The sequence below is a fragment of the Rhagoletis pomonella genome, unplaced genomic scaffold, assembly GCF_013731165.1.
Source record: "Rhagoletis pomonella isolate Grant_MI unplaced genomic scaffold, Rhpom_1.0 Rhpom_scaffold_00002, whole genome shotgun sequence".
Classification (NCBI taxonomy): Eukaryota; Metazoa; Arthropoda; class Insecta; order Diptera; family Tephritidae; genus Rhagoletis; species Rhagoletis pomonella.
In genome coordinates this window covers 7,263,704-7,270,030 of record NW_023458556.1, presented here as the reverse complement: position 1 = coordinate 7,270,030, position 6,327 = coordinate 7,263,704, and positions in this window count along the sequence as shown.

The following is a 6,327-nucleotide window of genomic DNA, read 5'->3' as shown; positions in this document are numbered from 1 at the left end:
AAAAATTACCCCGGGAGTGGAGTGGAAGCGATGCATAATGCGCCGTGTGATAGCCAAGCTGGTTGAGCGTTGACCATAGCTAAAAATGCCAGCGAATTATCGCTTCACTAGGTTCAGCGAAGAGATATTTGAGAATTGCATAAAAAATGCATACCCAATTAAGAACGAGCGAATTACTTTTAAACACAAGTGCGTGTGTTTGTTCGCTGCACTTGGTCTTGGGCGGGAGTGCAATACAAGTGCGTGTGTGTTGTTGTTGTGTGTGCTCGCTGCACTTGGTTTATGCGGGAAATGCATAAGTCGCTTAAACAGGAGCTATTACCGACTTTCGATTACGACCGAAATCGGTTGACGTGGTCCAAAGTTATGCGGTAACATATGCTCATACATCCGTAGCTGCGTATGTAACGTATACGCCCCGTGGCACCATACGCAGTCATCTAAACGTTTACTCGCACGCCTTAACTTAAAAGTTATATTATTTAAAAGCTATTAAATATGTTTAATATATATTGGCGCGGGAGATTTTTACACAGTATTCCTTATGCACATATATATTACTTTCTTCTTGTATATAACAATTTTAGAATGAATTTCGAGTGTGTCAATAAAAATTGTAAAAGTAGAATTTTAGTTTCCCCAATCATAGTCACCTTTTACTCAATGTAATTTTTTCATTTGGTGGCGCAATAATTTTATTACACTAGATTTTAACATTTTGAGGTATCTAAAATTATTAAAATTAAAAAAAAATCGTAAAATTTATTTTTTATTGTACTTGTTTCAGGGACTTCATTGATTGAAATAAATGCAAGAAGAATGCTGTAGCGTTTTTTTCTGCGAAGAAAAGGAAGTGACATTAAAAAAAAAAAAACAAACACAAATGGTCGCTTAAAATGTTAATTTTCACTTTTTACACAGTGCAATTATTAATGAACGCTTTGACTAGAGTTTAACGACTACTTGGCGTCACTTTTAAGCAAACAAAGACTTTTCCCGCCAATTGTTCGAAATCATAAAATGGCGTTCGATTGAAAATCATGTTGTCGTAATTAACTTTCAAATCTGTAGTCACTAACTGGTATAGTAGCCTTTTAAAGTTACAGATATTTTGATCCACCGATTACCGACAAAAGCTGACTATGCCCAGCGGGAATTAGGAGCACGTAATAATACCTTATTACCAACTTACTCTTCACCTGGCAGTCATTGCCATTTCCCTGCCGAACGTCCCTTACTTTTACAAAGGCATGGCCGCCTTATGTAATTAGGAATTTAGAATGTACATTTGGTATCAGACATACTTCTGAGCCGCTTTACAAAGTAAGTTACGTGTAATGCAGAGAAGTCGCTCGGAGTAGTTCGGCGCTTGGAGATAACTTCGGCTGCACGTTACTTTGCAACTGACAACGTAATGTGTCGTTGGAGGTGTTCGTTTTGTGCTTTACTAGTAGATGACATTGGCCATGATGACAATTTTGGTACTAAAAACTGAAAGAAAACATGGCTTACCTCGTAAGGTGCTTACCTATTTTCCCAGTGGGTGAAAATTAAAATTACAAGAGTATATCATCTACATACATATGTATGTACATACATAAATAACATTCGTCAAAATGTCGACAAGCTGATATAACGGTCAGCATCAGAGGAAATATTGACAACAATTTGTCCCTGACATTGACACTCAAGTGACATTACACAAACAATTAAAGCCACTTAGTGCCAACAAGTAAAGTGGCAGCAATCGTCGATTCACTTGTAGAAATTGTGCCTAGCATCAGCAGCAACAAAAACAACATTTGGCGGAAAATCTCTGTATTGTGCGTGTGTTTGAGTAAGTTTTCCATGTTCTTTGAGGCTTCTGACTGCTGTTGTTTTTTTTTTTGTAGTGACCGCAAGGGCAAACAGTGTATGTATGTATGTATGTATATGGACTATATTGAAGCAGATAGCGGCGGCAAAAGTAAATTTTGTAATTGGCATTAATTTCATTGTCACAAATGGCCGCGAAAACAAGTTAAATACATATGTATGTACATATTTATATATGTAGATACACTTCATTTGTTTCTGTTGTAATTGTTGTGGTTATTTCGCGTTTTTGCGCTCGCATCTCCTCTCTATTGTAAGATAGCTGCTGCCACAGGGAAGCGGAGGAAGGTCGCCGAGACAGGGAATATCAATTAAATTTCACTGCCAGTGACTGGGTGCTAACTCGCTTGAGAAGTGTGCTTCAATCGACTCATATTAACGGGTTAAAATGTCAATGTCGTCATGCCAACCGAGTAATCATTGTAGTCACGACAACACATTTTTTTTTTTCGCAAATATGTATTCTGTTTATCCGTTTTGGAAAAGTCACATACATATAAACAGATGTATTGAAAAATATATGCCCATAGCGTGCATAGATATGTATGTATGTATGTTACTAACTAGTATTGCGCTTTGTTAGTATTTTCCCGCCAAATATTTAAATGCTTCCACGCAGCATCGCAAATGATACTCGTAACTGGTTTCACTCGCGAGTCATACTAAATTTCACATTTTCTAATTTATGAATGAAATTACTAACACTTGCGCACTCATTGATTCTAACGCCTGTGCCTTATCAAAAGCTGAAGTGGGGCTTTCTGCACAGCTGCTCGCCTAGTGGCTTGTAGACATAGCAAATTAATTGATGACAGGTGCTGAATATATGTACATAAATATGTGTACCAGTGTTGCCACGGACAATTTTTTTTCTTACCAAAACTCCTACGAAAATTAACCCAAACCTACCAAAAAAATTTGTATTTAAGTTTTTAATATATTTTTTTTTTAATTTCAATTTTATTAAAAATGTAGATAACATAACATTTAGAAAAACTAAAACACAGCTAGTACAATAAAAACTAATTAACTAGATATATATTTTTTTTATTGTCATCACTCCAACCTTATTCTCCTTAAGAAGTTAAGCACTTTGGAGGGCTCCATGTTTAAAATTTTGGATGAAGAAGACAATCGTTCCCCAATGTGTATCAGTCTGCTATTCATGATACGTGGGCAGTCACATAGAATACGCTCTGGGGTTTCTTACACCAGCTCACAAAACGCTAGGGAGATTTCGTTGCCTTCAAATTCTTCATCTCCCGGAACCTAAGAGTCTGCTTGACTATCCGATAAAATTTTTTATTTGGTCCTATTTGTCCTCCTACACAGACTTCGACTGCGAAGACTTTCGCCTGGAATATAGTTGGGTATGTATAGATTGACAGACTTTTTGGAATTTTGGTCCAAATACGCCTATCCCAGTACTCTCGTCGGTCTCGTCGTCCCAGTTCATCCGTCGGTATACCAAGCTTGGAACCTTTCGTCAATCATAGTTATTATCACTTCACAGCAGTCCCTTTCAGGAATTCTAACCTTGTAGTGTTTGTAGAAGGATAACTCGGGATTACCCAGGAATGGTTTTATAACCTCCAAATGACCCCGAAGATCCCAAATTTTCTTGCTGATCAACCCGCTGCTTTACTTGTGTAGCTTTTGGTCACTGGGCCAGTGCCAATACTATCATACCGAAAGACCAATAGGTTAGTTTTGGTGTTATGCATTCCTGAAGTCTTACAATCAAGTCTCTGTCAGGAGGACAATGGTTGACTCCACCGATGAAATATCCGTGAAAACAAGGTTGCTAAAATGTTTGGAGATACATATTTTATATTGTATCTTTTTCGCAAACAATTATTAAATATTGTCGCAGAACCTACCAAAATCCAATTTAGCCTACCAACCCACCAAATGGAAAAAACCCTACCAGTTTTGGTAGGAAACGCCCACGTTTGGCAACACTGATATGCACATGCATATACACATCGCACACCGTCTTCAAAAGAGTCACAACTCAAAATAATACGTTTGTCAGAAAATGCGAAAAACTATTTCTTAGCACATGATAATCATATGGACAAGGGCGACTTTACCTTACGTTTTTTTAACAATTGATAGCAAAAATTTGCTCCAACTTTTGCTGATAGATAAATAAAAGCTCTGTGTAGATTTTTAGCGCATAATTTCAAAAATGCCAAATTTTGAGTTGTGACTCTTTTGAAGACGGTGTGCGATATTCATCGTAGGTATGCAAATGTATGTACATACTTATTTGTGTTTGTCTGTATGTATTTGATTTTGATTATTTGTTATCTGTTGCATTAAGCTCATTAGTCTTGATGTTGGCAAACGGGTTTGCAAAAATGTATAAAAATATATATATATTTTTTTTAATAAAAGCAGTGTCAACAATGCACATTAGGTTAAATGATTCATTTGGCTGTGCGAAAGTCCAATATCGTAAGCGAAGTTTTGCATTTTGCTTTGTTGCCATTTTGCAGGGCATACTCCAAAAAAAAAAAAAAAAAAAAAAAAAAAAAAAACTTTGTTTTTGTAAAATAAAAAACACCGTTAGACGGCAGCAATCAAGACAAAGTTACACATTCAAAACGTTATTGACACCTTGTTTGCGCAACTAATAAACTGGTCTTAAGTTTCAAGTGCATTTTTTATAAAGTTCGAATAATTAAAATAATTTTTTAATATGTTTTCTGTCATATAAAAAACAAACAACACCTCACTTGTTATTGAATTGTCTTTCAAAAAATAACGTTTAATAAACAAATTCTTTTAAAAATATATTATGTGCATGTGCATGGGCTGAAATTTGTACAAAAATCGGCTCACACACATGTGCATGTGCTTAATAACAAACAGCACACACTTTTCTGTGAGCAGAGTTTGTTTTCCACTTATGCACACACATGTGTATGAGCAGTGAGTACAAGTTGAATGTGTTTCTGGCGTGTGTGTGAGCAGAGCATGTGTGTGCAAATACGAACCCTGAATATAAGTGAGTATCGACATACATATGTCCCAATTAAAAAAGTGAATTTTATCATTTCGAGCCTTAACCGCCAAAATAACGTAAGCGACATTTTTTTCAAAATTTTCTTTTAGATGCAGAAATATTCCTTGAGCATCTAGATACATTTCTGCATCAAAAAGAAGATTTTGAAAAAAAATGTCGCTTACGTTATTTTGGCGGTTAGGGCTCGATTTGTTTGCAATAAAAAATCGAACATTTTTTGATTCATTTCCATTTATGATTTTATGTAAGCTTTTACAATTTTGTTAACTTTCGGCAAACAAAAGGGAAAAGGAAATGGATAAATTAAGATGTAATGAGTTTTTTCTGGGCTATCATGATATTACAAAAGGCGAGTTGTTTGAAGTTTGGCTGCTTGGATGTTCGAAAAAAGAAAAGCTTTCTTCGGTCGTCAACCATGATGTAAAAAAAATTTGGTGCTGTTGATATTTGCGAAAGTTCCATGAAACTCTTAGAAGAAAAAACGCGTCTCTTTTGCAATTATTTATCAAAGAAAGACGAAAATTATGGACAGCAATTTGGAAAGGATGCTAAAATATCGAATAACCATAAAACAAGTCGATCATGTTGTGATAAGTTCCCAGGAACGGATTTAAGCACAGGCTACATAGGCGCCAGCCTAGGGGCCCGCACCACAAGTGGGCCCGCGCTACATGCAAAATTAGAAAAAATTAAAAACAGTGAAAAATTATGTACATATTTACAATTTTTAAGAAACGTAAAAGGCACTGAAGGTGAGTCAATCAAAGGCATGTTTAGTTTGTTTTACCCTAATCGAAGGGGATTCCCGATGTAGTACAACGTATTATAAGAACTAAATAGCTGATTTAGTTAATTAAGCAAAAGAAAATGCGTCGTTTCGTTGAGTCGGCGGCAAGCAAACGGCGTACGCGTGCCACCGGTATAGCCATGGGGGTGGGGTTGATACCACCGACTTCTGCGCGTCGCAGTTCCAACAGCCTTGATACGGCTGTGTGAAATGACACCAGTTGCATCAGAATTGGGAGGAAATTGGCGAAGTTTTTTGTTCTCGGCCCAAACCGACTAACCGTGGTAGTGCAAAATAATAAGAGAAAGTAGAAGTCGGTATAAATTAACAAAAAAAAAAAATTTGAAATTAGGTATTTTTAAGTTTTTCGTAAAAAGTGGGCTTATCAACTTTTCACTCTAAGCTAGCGATATATACGTAAGTGTATGTGTGTATGTAGTATTGTTTCTCCTCAATATTTAGCCTCTTTTATCGACGCATATTTTTGGCTTCCACCGCATTGACATTCATTCAATCCAATATTTGCTAGTTTTCCAATTTTCTGGCTCAATATTTCTTTTCCCCGCAAATGCCACAAAAGTACTTAGCATTGCTTTACTGCTTTTCTTTCGTTCACATTCTAATAGTATATGCC